This window comes from Peromyscus maniculatus, chromosome 2 (assembly GCF_049852395.1).
Source record: "Peromyscus maniculatus bairdii isolate BWxNUB_F1_BW_parent chromosome 2, HU_Pman_BW_mat_3.1, whole genome shotgun sequence".
In the NCBI taxonomy this organism is placed as follows: Eukaryota; Metazoa; Chordata; class Mammalia; order Rodentia; family Cricetidae; genus Peromyscus; species Peromyscus maniculatus.
In genome coordinates, this window is record NC_134853.1 from 120511761 (window position 1) to 120534233 (window position 22473).

At 39.5% G+C, this 22473-nt stretch overlaps 1 protein-coding gene across 1 annotated transcript in view; it reads right to left on the reverse strand.

The window, feature by feature from the left end:
- The window catches only part of Itgb3bp (integrin subunit beta 3 binding protein), a 129365-nt gene that overhangs the window by 99849 nt on the left and 7043 nt on the right, over window positions 1-22473 (reverse strand). The window lies entirely within an intron of this gene.

Below are 22473 nucleotides of genomic sequence, written 5' to 3' on the forward strand. Positions count from 1 at the left end.
CAGTTACTTTGTTCATTGTCAGATGATTGATAAGTTCAACAACTGGCCATATATCTCATTTCACCTCACAGTCAGTTACAGAAAATTTCATGTGGTGCTAAAAACATATGACAAAGTTTTTATATTTTCCCACAGTAGTTTAGGGGTTTTATAATCAGATGACGGGTTTCATGAAGTATTATCTCGGGAACATGGAGACTCAAGGAAAAAACCATGGAGCTCTGGAGCTGCATTCACCAGCCAGCATGGGCAGGACTTGGCTACACAAAACCCTCTGTCCGCTACTGGAGCTTTGGTAGCTGGGGCAGGGCTCACTATGTTAGAAGTCCCATCTCAGTGGAAGGCAAATTATTGTAAGTTAAACTTTTTCCTTCTAACTTTAACCTTCCTCAGTTCTGATATTTTAAAACTAATGTGTTAGGTTTCAGATACTACCATAAGAACTTCTTAAATTACACTGATTTTCTATTGGATCTTGACGTAGACAAGATTTTTTTTAAGCTAGTGGCCTTCTCTTATATCTGTTTTTGTGTAGGTTAAATATGCAGCAGAAACTTAGTCATATCTTGGGTATGAACCAGGAAAATAGAACTGCATTTCTGATTTTGTCCACTAGGGGAGTGCCTATTAGATGGGGGTGAGAGTTTTCAGCACTGTTAAGCATTTTAGGACTAACAAGGCTGCTTTGGTGAACTATGTTGGACTTTAAGGCTGTCTGCATACCCATGAGTATGTACTCTTTCTCAATGGAAAATGTATAAAAACCGTTCCTGCTTTATAAAATGAATACTAAGTCTCCTCCTCCTAAAAAGTACTGACTTGCCGTTCTGACTATAATTATTAGGGTGTGTATATGGCCCTGCTAGATTTATATACTGTAAATTTTCTATCATTGTTGTATAGCCTGCTTAATTTCTAAGGGAAAGAAGGAACTACATCACAACTTGAGGAAAATAAAGTAAATGATAGAACTCATTTAAAGGAAATAGGTAAGATTCATGTGGAGAGAATTTAAGGACCAAGAAGTAGCAATAGTTGGTCAGTCTAGAGGAACAAGCTTTGGCCTGGTTTGACACATTTTTATTTGCTAACTGTAGGTATTCCATCTAAAGAAATCAAGAACAGGTAGCCTTCATTCTTACAAGCTGCCTTTATTTGTAACCAAAGTCACTGTGTACTTTAAAAATAGCTACTCTGGGACAGGCTGAAGCTTAGTGCTCTCTCGATGTGCATGGGCCTGGCTTTGACCTCCAAACCAAGAGGCAACAGGGAAGGGAGGATTTCTTCTTTACGTATTTCTCAAAATAACAGTATTAAAGATAACATCATAGAAGACCTGGAATATCATTCCATTCTTCAAAAATTAATATTTCCCATTTCTTTTAGCTATAATTCACAGATATTTAATATTTTATAAATCCTTATTTGCCTTTATAACCAAGAACAAGATCCACCAAATTAAACCGAAAGCCAGGTGAAATGTAATCTTCTAATTGAGACTTACTAAGGTAAAGTCAATAGTGCTCCACTCACCTCCCTGCTTTCTGTTGCATCTTTCTGCAAATGTTATCATTCTAAATTAGCCCTTCTCAACTATTCTTCCAGACTGTGACCATGATTCTAAAGGCCCTTAGAGGGTGTTAGGAATGGGGATTTGGCTTCAGAACGGATGGCGGAAATAGACATAAGCAATGTGCCTTTTATTAGTACATGAATTCAATTGGTATTGAATTCTACATTTCCATCTCATGTCCAGGAAAATCTAGGTTTCTCAAAGATAAATACAGAAGGATTTCTTAGCTTTTAAATTTTAGCTTTCAGGTTTTCTTCATTTATGTTAAGTGGTTTGGATGTAGGCAAGTCTGTAGGGCATTTTCTTGATTAATGATTGATGTGAGAGGGTCCAGATCACTTGGGAATGATGGTCCTGGGTGGTATAAGAAAGCAGGCTGAGCAAGCCGAGGAAAGAAGGTCAGTAAGTAGCACTTCTCCGTCATCTCTGTTTTAGTTCCTGTTTCCTGGTTCCTGCCTTGAGTTCTTGTCCTCGCTTGCTCTTAGTGATGGAGTATTACCTGGAAATGTAAGATGCAGTAAACCTTTTCTGACCCAGGTTGCTTTGGTCATTGTGTTTTATCACAGTAATAGAAACCCTAACTAGGACAGGACTCTCTGAGATCCTGACATTCCCTTCTGCACTTGATAAAATACATAGAGGGTGGAAGGTCATTTAAGCAGAGTACTTCGTCTGTGTAGCTATGGTGAAGTTACTGTTCATGTTGAGATGAGACTTTTTGGTAGAGGCTGTTTGAGGAGTCCCCTATGTTCCTGTAAGTAGCTCCTTACCCAGGCTCTGCAAGTAAGCTCCCAAACTCATTGGCTTCTTTTTTATTACATGTTGGTGTGTCACAGGCATGCTATCTGGGGTAAGAGGGCCTTGTTTCAGTCTCCCCAAATAAAGTTCCTGCAACACACCTGAAAAGTCAGGAGGACAAGCTGTAACTTTAAATGACCTTGAAGGGATAGGGAAGCTTTATAAAGGGCAGGCAATAGAAGTCTAACATTCTTCTTTCTCATTTTTCATTTTCCCTAGAGTTCTGTTATTTTATCTGACTATTGATATAATATGCAATAAGTCAATTAATCTTGTACTTATTGGGTATCTAATACGTTCAGAGCACTGCTTTAGATACTGCTTATGCAGAGGTGAGCAAGTCAGATATTCTTTCTGCCCTCCTTTCACATAGCCTATCAGAGAAGATAGATCGAGAACAAGTATTACAGGCGGTACCTCTCACATGCATTTTTAAATGCCTCATTTTTCATGAAACCTCAGCCCTTTTCTCAGCCTAGGAGAATGTGTTCCCTATCTTGAGCTTCTATTTTAATAACTTTCTTTTCCTGTAGGATTTTTATCTCACATTTTTAAATATTACATTTTATTTAGTTGGGAGAGAGAGAGCCCACATGTTGAGATCATGGGACTACTTTTAGGAGTCATTTCTCTCCTATCATGTGGGTCCTAGTAATTAAACTTGGGTCATCGGGCTTGGCAGCAAATACCTTTATATCTTGTTGGTCCTATTTCAGATTTTTAAAAATTGTTCTACCATAACTTTCAAACTGAAGGACTGAAGTTTCATGAAAATGAAGTAGATAGATAGATAGATAGATAGATAGATAGATAGATAGATAGATAGATAGATAGAAAGAGAGAGAAAGAAAGAAGGAAAGAAAATTGATTGTTTAATGATATTTTATTATCTGGTTGTACCACAAATTGTTTACTCAGTTAACTGCTGTTTTTCCCAGTGTGTTTTAAATCATCAATGGAGGTGCTGTGAGCATGCCTGTGAGGTTTTTATGTAAACACAGGTCTTCATTTCTCATAGATGCCTAAAGATGAGGTTGCTAGGCCACACAGTGAATGCACTGCTTTTATATCCTTTGTTTTGTTGCTGTAGCTAATAATTCAAGCACTATCTATATTGGACAGGCATGGAGAGAGAGAATATTTTTGCCTTGTTTAGCAGAAATGCTGTGAGTTTTTCTGTTTATCAGGATGCTGGCTGTGGCCTTGTGTATTGACTTTGTTATACTAGGTGTATTCCCTCCATCCCTCCATCTCTAGTCTCTCCAAGAGTATATTATGAAGGGGTGTTAGATTTTGTCAAAGGCCTTTTCTGTATCTAGTGAGATTATTAAATGCCTTCTGTCCTTGAGTCTGTTCATGTTTTTACAGATGCTGAACCATTCCTGTACTTTGGGATGAAGCTGACTTGACTGTGGTGGGTGATATCTTTTTGATGTGTTCTTGAATTTAGTTTCCAAGTATTCTATTGAGATTTTCTGCATCTATGTTCACAGGTAGATTATTTTCTTTGTGTGTGTATTTATCTTATCTGATTTAGATCAGTGTGTCACTGAACTCCTAAAAAGAATTTGAGAGCATTCTTCCTTTTCTATCTGATGAAATAGTTTGAGAAGCATCTATTTTAACCTTTGAAGGTATGGTAAAATTCCATGGGGAGGCCAGCAGGTCTTAGGCCTTCTTAAGGGGGGACTTCTTATTGCTGTTTGAATCTTGTTGCTGTGATTAACCTTTTTTAAAAAATCAGTCTCTTTTTTGTTTAACTTTGGTAAGTCATGTGCATTAAGAAATTCATCCATGGTCTCACCAGTTAAGATGGCTCATCCGGTAAGAGTACTGGTGCTCTTGCAGAGGACCTAGGTTGAGTTCCCAGCACCCACATGGCAGCTGAAAAGCATCTGTAGCTCCAGGTTGAGGGACTCCACACCCTCTCCTGACCTCCTCAGGCACTGGTGCACACATGGTGCTCATATATATATGCAGGCAAAACACTCATACACATAAAATAAAAATACTTTTTAAAAAAAGAATGAAATTTATCCATTTAAGTTTTCTAATATTTTAGAATATAGATTTTTAAGTTTTCCCATACAGTCCTCTTGATTTCACTGGTATCTGTTGTAATGTCTCTCTTTTATCTCCAATTTATAAACTTTTGTTTTCTCACTAGCTCTTTGGGTTAATTTGGTAAAAAGTTTGTCATCTGTATTAATCTTTTAAAAGAACTAACATCATGCCATTGACTCTACTATTTTTTAAATATCTATTTCATAGTTTTCTGATCTTGATTAATTCTCTCTGTCTACTTTTGAGTATTGTTCAAAAGTTTTTGTTTTTCCAAGGTCTTAAGACACATTTATTTGGGTTCTCTCTGATCCTTTGATGTGGGAACTTAAGAGCTATAAACTTTCCTCTTAGGACTGCTGCCTTCATTGGGTCTCATAGACTTTGGCAGGGTTGGGCTTCAATCTTCATTCAATTCTAGAAATTTGTAAGTTTTTCTTTTTCTTTTTTTTACTCCTTCGGTGATCCACTCACCTTTCAATACTGTATTAGTCAATCTCCATAAGCAACATCATGTGTATTTTCTATGGTTTCTATTGCTGTTGATAATCTGGCTTTATTCCATCATGGCCAAATAAAATACAAGGAGTTATTTCAGTTTTCCTGTATTTATTAAGACATGTTTTGTGTCTCAATATGTGGTTTATTTTAGTGAAAGGTGTATGGGCTTTTGAGAAGAATGTGTACTCTAATGTTTAGGTATAGTTTTCTGTAGTCACGTTCAGTCCATTGATACAGGATGTCATCTAGCATTATTATTTCTGCTTACTTTTCATCTGTACAATATGTCTGTTGGTGAAAGTGGGTGATGAAGTCACCTATTACTTTGTTGGTGCTGCTCTGTTGCTTTGTGTCTGGTAACATTGGCTTCATGAATTTGGGTGCACCAACTTTGGCACATACATGTTTAGAATTGTAATGTCCTCTTGGTGGATTGTTCCCTTGATCAGTATGAATCCAAGTGACCTTATTCTCTCCTCTGATTTGGTTTGAAGTCTATTTTCTTGGATGTTAGGATAGCCAAGCCCCTCCTGCTTGTTTCCTGGTTCCATTCAGTGATAACATCTTTACCCATCATTTCACTCTAAGGACATTTCTGTCTTTTGTGGTGGTTTCTTGGCGGAGCAAAATGATAAGTCATGATTTTTAAATTCAGTATGCTAATCTGTGTCCTTTGACGGGGGAAGTGAGATCATTGATGTTCAAAGTTATTGTTGAAGATATGTATTGGTTCCTGTCATTTGTTGATTTTATGTTGTTTATTTTCTTAGCTCCTTTTTGTTTATTTGCTGACCTAACATTGTTTCTTTGCTCTTTTACTATCACCTTCTGGGTATGTTTATTATTTTCTTCAGTCTCAAGTATCCTTTCCAAAATCCTCTGGAGGGCTGGCTTGATGGTTACAAATCCTTTACTCTGCTTTCATTGTAGAAAGTTTTTCTTTTTCCTTGGATTATTACAGGTCATCTCTCTGGGTGTAGTAGCCTGGGCTAGCATCTATAGGCTTTGAGAACATGTAGTACATTGGTCCAAGCCATTTTGGTATTAAACATCTCTATTGAAAAATCAACTGTTATTCTAATAGGTCTGCATTTATACATTAGTTATCCTTTCTTTGTTCTATTTGTTTAGTGTTTTGACTGTTATATTATCGGGGACTATGGGGGTCCAGCCCCTCGATAGTCCCCTCCCAGGGTCCGGGAAGAATCTACAACCAGCTGATAATTAATCTTTGATGAAAAGAAATGAATCTATGTACACGAAACTCCTTAGTTCATACACTTTATTATTATCCTGTAATAGTTCTCTCTCTACACAGCTTCTATTCTGCTCTCATGCCTAGCTCCTTCCTTGCCTGATCTCTCTATATTTGTCTACTGTCCCCTCTAGGTTCTATCTTAATTCCTTCATCTAGTTCTGTCCCTCCTAGGTTCTCATCTATCTAGTTCTTCCCCCTAGCAGCTCCTCTCCCATCTCCTTCTCTCTCATCTGGCTCTTTCTCATCTTGTTCTTCCCCATCTCACTCTTCCTCATCTTCCATCTCGTTCCTCTTGTCTTCTCTTCTAGCCCTTCAATCTAGTTCTTCCCCATCTCAGTTCGTTCCTCTCAAGTTCTTACCCATCTAGTTCTTCCATTCTCTTTTCTCTGTCTTGTCGTGCCCTGGGAGTCCTGGTATATATACACTTACAAGCAGTATTCCCTTAGCAGTGCAAAACCAGGCTTCCAGAGTCAAATGGAGGGGTGATAAGAATCACATAGGGAGGCAATAACCGTTAATTATCATTTGCAACCCCAAAGGGAAGTGACCAATGGGGAAATGAATTAACTAAAGGCTAAATTCAGGTAATATCTAAGAAGAGGGCTCTTATGTGCTCAACTATAATCTTAAATGTGATTGGTAGAAAGTGTTAAGAATCTATAAGTTGCTAGGTCAATGGGAGAAAATAAAACTGTCTTCTTTTTTCCTGTGGCTCCTATCTGTCCAAGCTATCTGCCGTTTTTCTGCAGGGTGGGGGAAAGTGTGCTCAGTTGCTAGGCAACCTGTGTACAGCTAAATGCCTATGGTGATAGTTAAAGGGAGATCTGGAACTGGAGGTAAGGTTTGGGAAAGGAGGAAGTAAGGCTTAATTGGCACATCCGCCAGGCCTTCTCAAACAGGTAGGCTGGATGCTTAAGTCTATTCTTAGAAAGTATGGAGGTATCTCTGATAAGGTACTTTGCTCCATCTGGGGATGGACCTTGCTGGATGCTGCCAATGATGATAATTACACGGAGGCTTGAACTGGGGTTCTGGCTGAGCATAGCTGTCAGCGCAGAAGGTTATTTAAATATTCCTAGAAGTGGTTAGGTAAGGAGTTAGCAGTCTATAAAGTTAGTAAGGCTGTAAGAAAGGAGGGTCTGAGCTGAATTGTGTAAAGCTATTACTTAATGTCCACCTGACCTAGGTGGTGTCTCCTTGTGGAATTTACCTTAAATCAGGAGACTTGCATGTGGACTGTTATTACTGCTAGTCCTTGAAAGTAGCCAAGGGAGATATCTGATTCCAGAGAAAGCCTTTCCTGAGGCTGTTCTCCAAATACCTGAAATGTGTATGTCCAGAGAGTGATCAGTCCACACTGTTAGCCCTTCGTAGGGAAAAGTCAATTGGGAAAGCTATGAAGGCACACATGATTTTCATAACAGAATACAGCTGATATATAACAAGCCAAGTAACACCAAAAACTTGGATAGGCAACCTTTTCCCTTGATTTGAGGAATTTTCTTGTATGATTTGTTGAAAACATTTTCTGTGTCTTAGTGAGTTTCTCTCTCTCTCTCTCCCTCCCTCCCTCCCTCCCTCCCTCCCTCCCTCCCTCCCTCCCTCCCTCTCTCTCTCTCTCTCTCTCTCTCTTTCCTGGCTTGTGATTCTCGGCTTTGGTCCTTTTATAGTGCCCCAAAATTCCATTCCTTTTGTAAAGTTATCATTTTCTTTGAGTGAGTGACCCAGTTTCTTTACCTTGTCTTTATATCTTGATAGTCCCCCTTTCATGTGGTCTGGTCTATTGAGGAGGCTTTCCAACAAGCTTTTTATTTGACTTCCTGAAACTTTAGTTTTATGTCGGTTTGAATTTTCTTCAAAGTTTCTCTTTATTGAAGTCTATTTTCATATCCTGAATTGTCTTTTTTTGTTCAACTGTTTGCTTGTGTTTGGGGGGCATCATTCTGGCATTTATTCATATCTTCTTTGAGTTCCTTGAACATATTTGTAATTTCTGTTTTGAGTTTGTTGTCTTGTGTGCCATCTAACTTGCTTTCCCCAGGGAAGATTACTCTGGGAATGCAGATTCTTGGAGGAGGTACTGTCTTGGTTATTCATGTTGTTTTTATTTTTTGCAGTGGGACCTGGGTATCTGGAGGCTGGCCATTGGTGTTCAGCATCTCAGAGTAGTATGCAGAACACTCCCAGTACACGGTGGCCAGTTCTTCCTAGCGAATAAATAGAAAACTGCTTCATAGAAATTTCAAGGGAAAAATAATCTTTTGACCTTATTTGCACATTTTAAGCAAAAGAATCATTTAAAAACAACTACCTCTGGTTTTCTTTATTCTTTTTCTTTTCTTTGTGTACTATGTGTGATTCCTGATTTACATTTCTTTGCTATTTATTCATTGCTAAAGCCTTAGCATGGTTTTGTTGGTAGTGGTGGTAGTCATGGGTGGTATTCAGTAACTTTTGGCTACCTAAAGTCATAATTCTTTATGCCACTAAGAATTAGGACATAAGTTTCTTGGCTTTTGTTTAGTCCATAAAACTAAATCATTCTTGCTAGTTTCTTATGGTTGCTGTAACAGTTACCAGAAATTCTGTCCTTTAAAAACAAGTTGACTTTCTCACAGTTTTGGAGGCTAGAAGTCAAAATCTGTTACACTGAGAAGATTTTAAAGTACAGTAGGGCTATTTTCCTCCAGGAAGTCCTGGAGGAGGTTGTGTTCTTGCCTGCTTCAGCATTTGGTGGCTGGGTATATTCCTCAGTCAGTGACAACATCACTCTAATATGTCTTCATGGTCATGTTGCCTTCTCTTATATAATTGTTATGGTTTAAATCTAAAATATTCCCCCTAAACTCATGTTCTTGTACAGTAAGGTCGCTGGTTGGTGACACTGTTTGGGGAGGTAGAGGAGCCTTTGGAATGTGGGACCTAGCTCGTACTTCGCTAAGAGTGGGCCTTTGAAGGTTATATCCACTGCTAGTCCTGGCCACTTCTCTGCTTCCTTTCTGCTGTCGTGGTGTGAGGCCCAGTCACATATTCCCTGCTACCATGAACTCAGCCATGCCTTCTCACCATGATGGGCTCAGCCATGCTTTCCTCACCACAATGGGCTAAAGCTTCTGAAACCACAAACCAATAAAACCTCTCCTCCCTAAATTTGTTTTGTCAGCCATGTAGGCCCAGCAAGGCCGGCATGTCAGCCTCGTGGGCCCAGCAAGGCCGGTGTGTCAGCCATGTGGGCCCAGCAAGGCCAACATAGCTAATATGTAGCCAAATTACCACTTGGGCTTGTCTCTTCAAAGGACACTTGTAAATGCATCAAGTCTGCCTGGGTCATCCAGGATAGTCTCCCCATCCCTAAGTCCTTAAGCTAATTCAGTCTGTAGTCATTTAGCCATATAAGGTAATACTCATTGGTTCTGGGGATTAGGAGGTGGCTCGCTCTAGGAGAAGGGTATTATTAACCTGCCCCATGATCTAACAAGGAATCGAGAACACTCATGAGATGGCATGCCAAACACATTCATTATATCTTGAAAAATGTCCTTTACAATCTGTATTTTTAAAAACCTTATCTTTTGCCATTTAAAATATTAATATTTGCACATCAAATATTTATATAAATTAATTCAGACTGATATTCTTTATAGAAAGTTCCAAAAATGAATTCAAAGGAACAAATCCAATTTATCATCTATCAGTTCTTTCCACATACAGCCTTATGAATAATCACTTAATACTGAAACACGAGTGTAAAACTTTAACTGTTTTGGCACAGGAAGAAGCTTTTATTTAGAGTCATGGCCTCTAAATATCACTAACCTTACTCAACATTTCAAATACCTTAATAACATAGAGATACAACTTGTAGCTCATGTACAGAATATATATATACAGACTTCTCCATTGTCTGTCTGCAGGACCTTATGAAGTCATCATTTTAGAAAAACTCAGAACTAAGCCTGAATTCAGGAATAACCAATGTTAGGCTTAACAAGTGGAGTAAACTGACTAACATTTGCAACAATTCAGCACTAACTTGGATTTATCTAAAATCATCAATTGGATATATCTGCCATAAATTCTTGAAAATTCTTATATGGAATGATAACTGACTCCTGTCACTGTTTTTTGTTGTTTCTGTTTGTTTGTTTGATGGTTTTAATGGAGAGCATGCCTTGCAGGCCTATCAGAAAAATTGAGCAGAAGGAGGATGAGGGATCATCATTCTCATCCTCAGTGTGGGCTATCCTGCTGTCACTTGGTGTCATCAGATAACAAGAATGTCTACAATATGGAGCTGAGTTTTGCGTTTGATAATAATGTGTGGCTTTTAAGTTCCTTCTAAGGCTAGTTGACATGTTAATGAATTACTTCTTCAGGATTTCTTACCTTGATAATTAGTTTATTAACCATGTATTAAATAAATGTTGAAAGGCTAATGACCTCATTTCATTATAATTATGTATACATCTTTTTCATTATAAATTTCATATATATATATATATATACTAGTTACTTCTTGTTTCAGTTCCAAAGGTTGATAGTTATAACAATTTTTGTTTTGTTTTTTTTGAGACAGGGTTTCTCTGTGTAACAGCCCTGGCTGTCCTGGAACTCACTCTGTAGACCAGGCTGGCCTCGAACTCACAGAGATCCACCTGCCCTCTGCCTCCCGAGTGCTGGGATTGAAGGCATGCGCCACCACACCTGGCTGCAAATAAATTTCTTTAAATCATAAAAATAGGAATGCAAATTATTTGTGAAGAATTAAAAACTTTCTTTAATGAATAGTGTATGAGGAAATGAGTTTGAACCAAAGCATCATATTTTTATCTATCCAACATTTAACCTGCTTTCTGTGGGTATACATTTTATGTGTAGGCAGAGAAATTCAGATTGCTTATGTCTTCACTGACTAAACCTAATTAAATCTGGGAATTCAGCTATATGCATGCTCCAAAATGACATATTAGTAGTTTCCTCAAGAACTAGAGCTCAGAATTGGAGAGGTGGTTCAGCAGTTAAAAGCACATGCTCATCTTGTAGAGGACTCAGCATTTGTTCCCAGCACTCATATCAAGATGCTTAAAACCAACTCTATGGGTACTTGCACAAACATGGTATACATTCATAAACTCACAAAACACATAAATAAAATCTTTTTTGAAAAAGAATGAGATCTCCCTTGCCTTTGAATGTAACCCAACATTGAAAGCTTACATTTTATGCTAAATAGTATATTAAGAAACATGTTTGATTCTTTTTGATGCTGGTTTAGTGGTTCTGAATAAATTGTCTTTCAGGGCTTGGGGAGATGGCCAAGTGTGAAGACCTGAGTTCTGATCCCAGAGCCGATGTAGACACCTGAGGAGGTGGCATGTGCTTGCAGTCCCAGCAATGGTGAGACAGGTGGACCCCTGGGAGCTCACTGGTCAGGTAGCCTAGCTTACCTGGTAATTTCTAGGCCAAAGAAAGATCCTGTCTTAGTCAAAAATATAGAAAGTACTTGAGGACCCTCAGCCATAGTTGTCCTCTGACTTCCACACATGCTCTGTGCATGTGCACCCATATACACAACAACACACATACAATAAATACATTCTCTCTCAAAAGTAGAAAAGCTAAGTTTTTGAGACTTCTAAGTACTGCAGTTTCTTTGAGATTGTTTGAGATTGATGTTGGACTTTCCAACCCCCATACTTTACAATGCATTCTCTCCTGTCAGAGATCCTCATCCATTCCCATGTTCTCAAGTGTAATTTATAGGATGTGTGCAGATGCTCTAGAAATGTATAGCACTTAGCAAAGTCTCTTCCCTGAGTTCTGACCTGTATATCTTACACCATATTGTACATCTCTCCTTGAGCACATGACTGACAGTTCAAACTGTATGTCCAAAAGTTAATTCAGATTCATATTATATGTAACCCACAATTCTATATTTTTAATATTGCTAATCCTGGAATTGCTGGATAAATAGATGCCATTCATTTTCACTTGCCCACTCACTACATAACATCACAACTTGTTGACTCTTTCTGAAAATATCTCCCTTCCTTCCCCCTCCCTCTCTCCTTTCCTCCCTTCCTTTGGGGGCCCACAGAGGTTTCCTAGTGAGATCTGAGCTTGCTTTACCCAGCAGGGCTGCATTAAAGGATGGCTTGAACATGTGCATGGTTACCAGGTGTTTGGAAGGTTCTGCACTTGGCTGTGCTAGGGGGATGTTTTTGCCCCACCCCTTGGCATTATTATAAAATGAATAATGAAGAGACAGAAGGGGCCAGTGGATATTGATCTGGGCCCTCCCGAAGCTATCCTGTGTTTCTGTCTATCTCTTCTCTACACTATCTTTCTAAGTATTTCTTATCCATCTCTCCTCAAGAGTACCCTGGAAAAAAGAGGGAGCTGGCCTTCCACCCCTCCCTCCCTCCCTCCCCCCTCCCTCCCTCCCTCTCTCCCTTCCCCCTCCCTCCCTCCCTTCCTTCCTTCCTTTCTTCCTTCCTTCATACCTTTCTTTTACATCCTGGCTACAGTTTCCCCTCCCTCCCCTCCTCCCAGTCTCTCTCCCCCACCCCCTCTGTTGCCACTCCCAAATCCACTCCTCTTCCATTTCTGTTTTGGAAAGGGCAGGTCTCCAATGGATATCAAGAAAACACGGCATATTAAGATGCAGTAAGACTAAGCACTTCCCCATAAGGTATTAAGGCCGGACAAGGCAACCCGATATGAAGAGTAGGGTCCCAAAAGCCAGTAAAAGAGTCAGAGACAGCCCCTGTTCCTGCTTTTAGGAGTCCCATAAGAAGACCAAGCAAACAACTATAACATATATGCAGAGTGCCCAGGTCAGTCCCATACAGGCCCCTTGGTTGTCAGTTCAGTCTCTGTGAGCTTCTATGAGCCCAGGTTAGTTGATTCTGTGGGTTTTCTTGTGGTGTCCTTGACCCCGTGGCTCCTACAATCCTTTCACCCTCTCTTCTGCAGGGTTTCCCAAGCTCAGCCTAATATTTGGCTGTGGGTCTGTATCTGTTTCCATCAGTTGCTGGATGAAGCCTCTCTGATGGAAATTGGGATAGGTGCCAATCTATGAGTATAGCAGAATAATGTTAGGCATCATTACATTGACATTTTTTCCCTCCTGTCATGTTTGGTTCTATCCTAGCCTAGGTCTTAGAGTCATCCAGCCTGTGGGTCCTGGTGCTCCAGGCAATACCAGGGGTTGGTTTACTCTCCTGACACAGGTTTTAAGCTAGACCAGTCATTGGGTGGCCACTTCCTCAATCTCTAGGCTTCCCTTACCCCAGTACATCCCATAGGCAGGACAGACTGTAGGTCAAAGGTTATGTAGCTGGATTGGTTCCTCACTCCCTCCACTTGAAATCTTGCCTAGTCACAGGAGATGGCCAATTCATGCTTCATATCCTCTATTGCTAGGAGTCTTAGCTAGGGTCATGCTTGTAGATTCCTGGGAGATTCCCTTGCACCAGGTTTTAACCTGACCCTGAAAGGTACCCCCTTTCCAGTAGTCTCTTTCAGTATACTCTACCCCTCCATTCCCCCCACAACCTGATTGCTCATGTTAGCATCCCCACCCAACTATAGTCCACTCACAAAATCTCTTCTATTTCCTCTCCCCAGGGAAGTCTGGGTGCCCCCTCCTTGAACCCCCTTTGTTACCTTGTCTCTCTGGGTCTGTGTATTGTAGCCTGGTTATCCTTTATTTTACAGCTAATATTTACTTATGAGTGAGTACATACCATGTTTGTCTTTCTGGGTCTTGATTACCTCCCTCAAGATGATTTTTTTTCTAGTTCCATCCATTTGCCTTCAAATTTCGTGATGTCATTGTTTTTAACAGCTGAGTAATACTCCATTGTGTATTTATACCACATTTTCTTTATATATATTCCTTGGTTGAGGGGCATCTAGGTTGTTTCCAGATTCTAGCTATTACAAATAAAGTTGCTATAAACATAGTTGAGCAAGTGTCGATTATATGTCCTTTGGGTACATGCCCAAGAGTGGTATAGCTGGGTCTTGTGGTAGATTGATTCCCAGTTTTATGATTTCCAAAGTGGCTGTACAAGTTTGCACTCCCACCAGCAATGGAGGAGAGTTCCCCTTTCTCCACATCCTCTCCAGCATGAGCTGTCACTTGTGTTTTTGATCTTAGACAAGGTTGCCCACTCTCTCCATACCTATTCAATATAGTACTTAAAGTTCTAGCTAGAGCAATAAGACAATTAAAGGAAATCAAGGGGATATAAATCGGAAAGGAAGAAGTCAAAGTATCATTATTTGCAGGTGATATGATAGTATACATAAGCGACCTCAAAAATTCTGCCAGAGAACTTCTACATCTGATAAACACCTTTAGTTAAGTGGCAGGGTACAAGAGTAACAACAACAACAACAAAAATCAGTAGCTCTCCTATATACAACTGATAAATGGACTGAGAAAGAAAGCAAGGAAGCAACACCCTTTACAATAGCTTCAAATAATAGAAAATATCTTGAACTCTACTCTCTTCTATTGTCTTCAATGTAGTAGACCCCACCAGTTTTCTACCTGTCTTGCTGGTTTCACTTAACCTTTTTTTTCCCTCTTCATCCAGATGGCTCTAAAATAAATGCTAGTATGATCACAATATCTGTCTGTTTAAAAGCCTTCTTGCATATTACAATGAAATTGAACCTTGAAGGCATTATGCTAACTGAAATAAACCAGAAACAAGAAGACAGACAATGTATGATTCCAGTAATGTGAGAGTTGAGTGGTCAAACTCATAGAGAAGAGAATTGTGGTCCAGGAGCAGCTGGGAGGGCAGAGAAGAATGGGGAATCATTAAGGACTACATAGGTTCAGTTTGCAGTGGTGAAATTGTGGAGACATTCAGGTGTATCTTAGTGCTAGGGTACGTGCTTAGCATGTGGGAATCCCTGGTTTCAAGTTTCAACAACCCCCCAAGCTCTAGAGACCGATGTGGTGATGACTACATAAAACATGAGGTTACTGAAGTCCACTTCAAATGGTTAAAACTAGTCTGTGTTTATATATAAGGGTGTTTTGCCTGTATGTATGTCCATGCATCACGTGTGCGCCTGGTGCCCATGGAAGCCAGGAAAAGGGCATTAGATACCTTGGGACTGGAATTACAGATGGTTGTGGGATGTCATATGGGTACTGGGACTTGACCTGGGCCCTTTTAACCACTGAACCATCTCTCAGCCCTGAAGATGATAATTTTTATATACCTTTTGCCAAATAAAAGTCCTTTTTTGTTGTTCACTGCTATTATGTAGAGACTAGTAACTGACGCTGTCTAGGAGGCCAGTGTGATCAGGCCCCTATTCCATCTCTATACTGGTTCCAGTGGCCATCTTGTATGTTCTTGATGACACTAACTTACCTTTCTTCAGACCCTCACCCATGAAGTTCCTGCTCTGGACTAGAATCTTATTCTTTGCCTTTCACTCTGTCACCTACCCATCCTTCTAGCCCTTGGTTTCTATGTTACTTTCCCTGGGCCCTTGTCCTCAACTCACATACAATCTACCAGTACCTCTACCTCATTGTAGCACTTGTCACAATTATGATTGATACTATCTGTCATATCAGTATATGCTAGCTCTGTGAGACCAGGGACCAACTGGCACTTAGTAGAAATTCAAAACATGTTTGTACAGAATAAATCCATAGATGAATAAGACTGCCTAAATCAGCCGTTCTCAACCTTCCTAATGCTGCAACCCTTTAATACAGTCCCTCGTGTTGTGATTCCCAACCATAAAATTATCTAATTGCTACTTCATAACTATAATTTTGTTACTTTTATGAATCATAATGTAAGTATCTGATAAACAGGATATCTTATATGCAACCCTGGTGGGTCATGACCCACAGGTTGAGAATCACTGGCCTAGATGATTAATTTAAAAGAAAAACACTAATAGCATGAAGATTATCTAGGAGACAATTTTTTCCAAAGGAAAAATAGTGTTTTGTGATAATAAAAATTCTCATAGAAAATCTTAAAATGCAGGTAATTTGCTAGGATAACAAAATGACATAATCTCATGCCTGAGGGGTAGTTACTGCTATGTATTTTGGCATATTTCCTTCTAGCAGTGTGTGTGTGTGTGTGTGTGTGTGTGTGTGTGTGTGTGTACATGTTGCATAAATCCCTATTGCTGAAGACAGCATGCATGCACTTTGGACAGAAGACTCTTAAGTGTTTTCACTGGATCTGACCTGAAAGCCTCCTCCTTGAGGACTATTTTTCATAATGCCAGAAGCTCCAGAAGGTGTTATACATGCTACAAGGGAGGAAAGCAACCAATAATCCTACCTAGCTGTGATTCCTATGAACCACAACAATGACCACTTATGGCAAGATATTCCTAAGGGTACAGTAAGGCCTGTTTAACAGTAGAGAAAAATAACTGGTACTGAAAACCTAACCAACTTCCTAGGCTAGTGAGGTCATGGATTGTCACTTTATTAAACCAGCATAATTCCTAGCTGCATTTGAAATGCTTATCCTTATGTCCACAGAGAAGTGTGTTGTGTGATAGTTTGGTTGATTCTGATGCTCCCAAGACTGACAATAAAGTTTGTTTTGTATCAGAGGGCAGAGCTAGCTACTAGCTGACCAAAATTAGCCATAGTGGTTTTGGAGGACTGAGGACAGATAGAGAGACAGGAAGCAGTAGGGTGGGGCTGAGAGAGGATCTCAGGGCCCCTTTTGGACAGAGGGAGGTTAGTTAACAGAGACAGTTTACTGGTCACTGTTCTGCTGCTTCTCTGATTCTTCATTCTCTAGTAATGAAACAGTTTTTGTATATTACAACATAAAACATATTACAGGTCTCAGGTTCTTACCCTGATATCTGACTCCTGAGTTTGTATTGATAAAGAATACTTAGATAAATACATTATCTGGAGTCCAACTTGGGGCACAAAATCATGAGATAGCCACTCGCCCCCGGCTTTTGCAGCCACTGGGTGATGGCTGGCTTTTCCTCCCTCACACCAAGCCCTCTAATCGAGTCTGGGATTTTCCTGTTGCAGCCTCTCTACAACAGCCTCCAGCTGCCACCCATTCCCGGCCTCAAACTCCACAGTGCCTGGGCTCCAAACACCAGAGTTAGCCACCCACCTCTGGCTGGCTTGGCCTTCAGGTGGCCCTGTGCCTTCGCTTTCTGCCACACACACTTCTTTTGCATGTTCCCATGTCCTCTTCTCAGGCAGCTGGCTCCCTCTCCCCATGGATAGTAAGATTCCCCCAGACCCCCTCCTCTGGGCCACTGCCACACCAGGTCAGCTGCTATGAACAAGAAGCTGCAGCTGCCTTCAGCCAGGCTGTGCACCACCTGTGTTCTATGCACAGCCATGCTATGCAGCAACAGTCAGCCTCACACTTCATTGTCATCATCAGCAGATCTGGTGAGTAACTGGAAATTCTTAAGGGGCAGAATTAGAATTAGAGTTTTTGTTTGTTTGTTTGAAGTTTTTCCCCACATTAAAGATGGGAAATATTACAGTGCACAGAGTTAGGTCTCTGTATAGTTCTACAGTTGAAAATGGATCAACTTAGCTGGGCTTGATATAATGCCAATTATTACTGTTTTGGTAATTAAAACAGTTTTTTGATATCAGTGTCAAATACAAAAAGTTGACTGATAAAATACAACAGACAGGGAAATTTAGAGCAGAAGCTATTGCACCAATGCATTGTGAAAGTGAATAGAAGCGACCCAAGGTTATTAAAAAAAAAAAAAAAAAAAAACTTTAGTTTATCCAGTTACCATACAAGAATAACCACCAGTTAGGCCAATTATGGGAATATCTGTACAAGTTAAGACTGACAATACCCCAGCATATTTCTCTAGTAATGAAACAGTTTTTGCATATTACAACATAAAACATATTATAGGTATAGCACACAATCCTACAGGACAAGCAGTTACAACAAAAGGTCTAATTGCACTTTAAAAGATATACTTAATAAGCAAAAAGGGGTAATAAAGACCCCCAGAGATTGATTGCACAGTGCTTTATTAACTTTAAATTTTTAAATGTGAATGAGAAAGACAGCTGGAGAGAGACATTGGATAGTATAAAAAACTGCTGAATTAAATCTGCCTGTATACTTTAAAGAGGTATTGATATCAGAATGGAAACCAGGATATGTGTTATGTTGAGGAAGAGGTTTTGTTTTTGTTTCTACAGGAGAAGAAAAGCTATGGATACCATCAAGATTGATAAAGATTAGATTCGAACAAGAGGAGAGGCGATAGTCATCAAACAGCATGGCCATTCAATCTAAACTAATAAGACTAACAAATGCTCTTCACTTGATCAGATATAACCTGCCAAAAAGGGAAATCCACAAAATTATAGTTGGGGCAGGGTTTTGTTTTTGTCTTTCTAGGAGAATAAAAGCATCCAAATAATAAATCTGAAGACCACTGGACAAATGAGACAGCTGAAGAAGGATGAATCATCCAGAGAAAAATGTCCCAAGAAAAAGAGCAAATTGGCCTAATAGTATAGCACACTTCCAACAGGATAAAATTTCATAAATCTTCCCAAATGTTTGTCTCTGCTATTCTCTACAGACATATAAGGTAAATGGTCTTTTGTAGTCCCAATTCAATTAAAAATTAAAGCTAGCTTTGGAACTGGAGTATGGCTCTCTCCTTCTCTAAACCCAAGTGTGCTTGTTTAAAAAAAAAATCCAAACTCTCTGTCTCATGTTGGAAGAGTCACTTGGTATGGGACAGAAGAAAAACCAAAATTAAGGGACTATTCTATTGCCACTGATCTCATAATCCTTTGGTTTTTGTTTTGATTCTTTAAAACTTTTCTTAAGGTATAACTATTATCTCAAAATTTATAAGATATAAATACAAATACAAACTTTCTGTTGTGATGTTAATGGTCATATAGAGTACTAATTCTAGAAAAAAAGGCTTAATGATTTTGGGCTTGAGCCTGAATCAGGTAACTAGGAATTAAGTTTGTGTACTCCAAATGTATTTAACAATTTGTGGTCCTTTAACCTCTCCAAGACCTGCTGCATATGGCATTTAAAATGTTTAAGTTTTCTGCAGTGAACTGTGACCATTTCTAACAGCAACTTTTGAAATCTCCAAAAGGTTGATGGGGCCCCACAATGATGATTTCACCTGGATGGTGGTAATACCACTAACCTGACAAACACCACACAAAGATCAGCTTTAGACTAAAAACTGCTTAGGACAATTTCAAGGTGGCTAGCTGAGATGGTCCAGCCTCAGACATTACTCCTGCCAGGACTTCAGATAAGCCCTACACTTTCCCATTACACAGAGACTGACAACAAATGATACAGCAACTCTCCCAGGACTTGACCATTATCTCAATTTTCTCAGTGTCCCCTAGAGATGCCATTCCCCCCTCCCCCCAACAACAGGAAGCAATCTAGAGAAAAAACACCCACATTCTCAAGAGGTGGGTGGGCAGTTTTTGGTTATTTAGTGGGTTATGAATATTTGTCATCATTTGGGGGATTGGTTACAAGTTGTTATTAGTAATGGTCAAGAAAAAAAAACACAAACAAAGGAGATTAGATTCAGGGATCTCATTCCAAAAAGAAAAAAGGGGGATATAGAAATTATAGGATCAAAAGGGTAGATTATGGAATTTACTTTTAAACTAAAAAAGCAACTACTAGTCTTAAATCTTTTATATTGGTATGGATTTTTATATATTGACACAAATTTAAGATTTTTATACTATATATGTTTCTTTTAAGGTATTTTTATATATTGATACAAATTGAGGTTATTTTTATTATAACATGCTGTGCATACATTTCTACTTTTTTTTAAGGTATTGTACCTATGCAGCTCATTTGACAATGTAATGTTTATTTCTAGTCCTTGAAAGTTATTACTAACTATTTAGGATAATTAAGAAATACAGACTAGTAGTCATCTATAATCAAATTTATGGCCATGTCACGTATGTTTTAAAGGTCAAACAGAGATATATTTTAGATAGATGGTCTTCAAATACTTCAGAGATCAGAAGAATATGACATTTAAGGTGTTGTAATAACATAAAGGCTTACCATGACAAGACTTATCTGCTCTTGGCAGCACCAATCTACTTGAGATGACACATGGGCATCAAAGAACTTCCATTTGTAGTCTGCTTTTTTTGTGGCAAGTTAGCCACTGGGCATGAAACTGCCCTTCCCTCGACTGCTGAGAGTATGCTGGCCAAAATCGACAAGCAGCACACAAAAGAAAGCAACTGCTGAACTTTGCCAGGACAAAGTGGGACAGTCCTTCAAAATTCCTGCTTCACAGAAAAGTCTGTCAGATATTCTAGGCCTGTAGGTCAAAGATGGATGCTGCAACTTTACAGAGGAAACTTGGGTGACTGTCCAAGAAGCCAGCTGTTTCTGTCATTTCTGTAGTTTTGGAAGTCGTTTGCTCTGCTCTGCACTTCTTGCTCAAGTTATATTTTATCCTTCTTGGGTCTGTGATGGAGACTGAATAATAGATACAGTTTTCCTTTTACCAAATTTAGAAAAGAACTCACAAAAGATGTGTAAAGTATATAAGGTTAAGAGACATAAAAGCCTAAATTGTTTAAGAAAATGTTTGAAGTCTAAAAACAAAACAGTTTTAGATGGTAATACAAGTTAGGATGGAAAGTGAATTAGGTACAAATCTTTGGACTCACCAAGATAGGATAGATAATGGAGTATTTTCTCCGAATTTGCCAAATGTAAATGGACTGAACATTGTAAATGTAATTCTTACCTGACAGTTGTTCTTATTGTATATAGTTTTTCTCTGTCAGAGTTAAAAACCTTCCCTTTTTATTTAGACAAAAGAGGGGGAAATGTTGTGTGATATTTTGATTGTTTCTGATGCTACCAAGACTGACAATAAAGTTTGTTTTGAATCAGAAGGTGGAGCTAGTTACCTGCTGATCAAAATTAGCCACAGACGTTTTGGAGGACTGAGGACAGATTGATAGGAATTAGTAGGATGGGGCTGAGATAAGGTCTTAGCCCCTTTTGGATGGATGAATGACAAGAGATAGTTTACTGGTCGCTTCTCTGCTGCTTCTCTGGTCATTCAGGTTCTTACCTCTATATCTGATTCCTGAGTTTTTATTGATAAAGAATAATTAGATAAATGCATCATAAGTATAGCACTCAGCCCTCATCAAAGAACTTCTCTTTGAAGCAGATGGAAGCCATTACAAAACAATAAAAAACCCCACAACTGGTGAAAACTGTAGAGACAACTCATCATGGGGTTCCCAGACACAACAGGTGTGTCTACAACAGAGCTTCTGCACATCAGGCTCAGGGGACATGGAAGAAGAGAAGGCAGAAGAAAACCAGAGGTCCAGGAAGTCTTCTGTGAGATCGTCTCCTAGCACTGACAAGGAAGCTCCACCCATGATACCCAACAATATGGCTGTCTAAACAGAACCCGAACAATGACATCACCAATAGACACACTAACATGGGAGGGAGAATCTCATTGGGTCCCACCCTAGACAAAGAATTGCAGGCAGATGACTGCTAAGACAGGGAAAGTTAGCGGTTTCCAGGGGTGAGCCCTGTAAGCCCCTCAAGCCACAGGAGTGGCCAGGCCCCTCCCCCGAGGACTCCCAACTGCCAGGTTCCATCCACAGAGCACTCTAACTGCACTAACTGCTGGGCCCAGCTGCCCCCGCCCCCTACAGAGCAAAAAGCCCAATCTCTGGCTATGAAATCCCCCCAGTCTCCACCCTGGAAAGCTTCACACTGGAAAGTCCCACCCCCTCCCCTAAGAAACTATATAAGCTCTGCCTCTGGTTCTCTGCTGTTTCTTATCTGAGCACAGGCAGCCAGCCTCCTGGTTTTTTTCCCTCCCAATAAATACATTGTGTGAGGTTCGTTGTGCTGTGTGACTTTGTGGTATTCTTTGGCTCCTGGCAGCCAGGATACCTTTCTATCAACTGTAATGCTTACAAGTTCCCCAGTTGGTTTTCCAATTACATGTGGTTATCCCTGAAATCATACACATACAAGCAGCACTAAATGGCTCAGCATGTATACATATATGTAACAATAACAGAGGCCATAAATTTCAGAGAGATTTGGAGAGAGTACATGGATGGGTTTGGAGGGAAGGAAGGGGGGGGATAATGTAATTATATTTAAAACTTTTAAAAGTATATATAAATTTTAAAAAGTCCTCAGATCTTATCTTAAAAAATACTCAAGTAAACTAA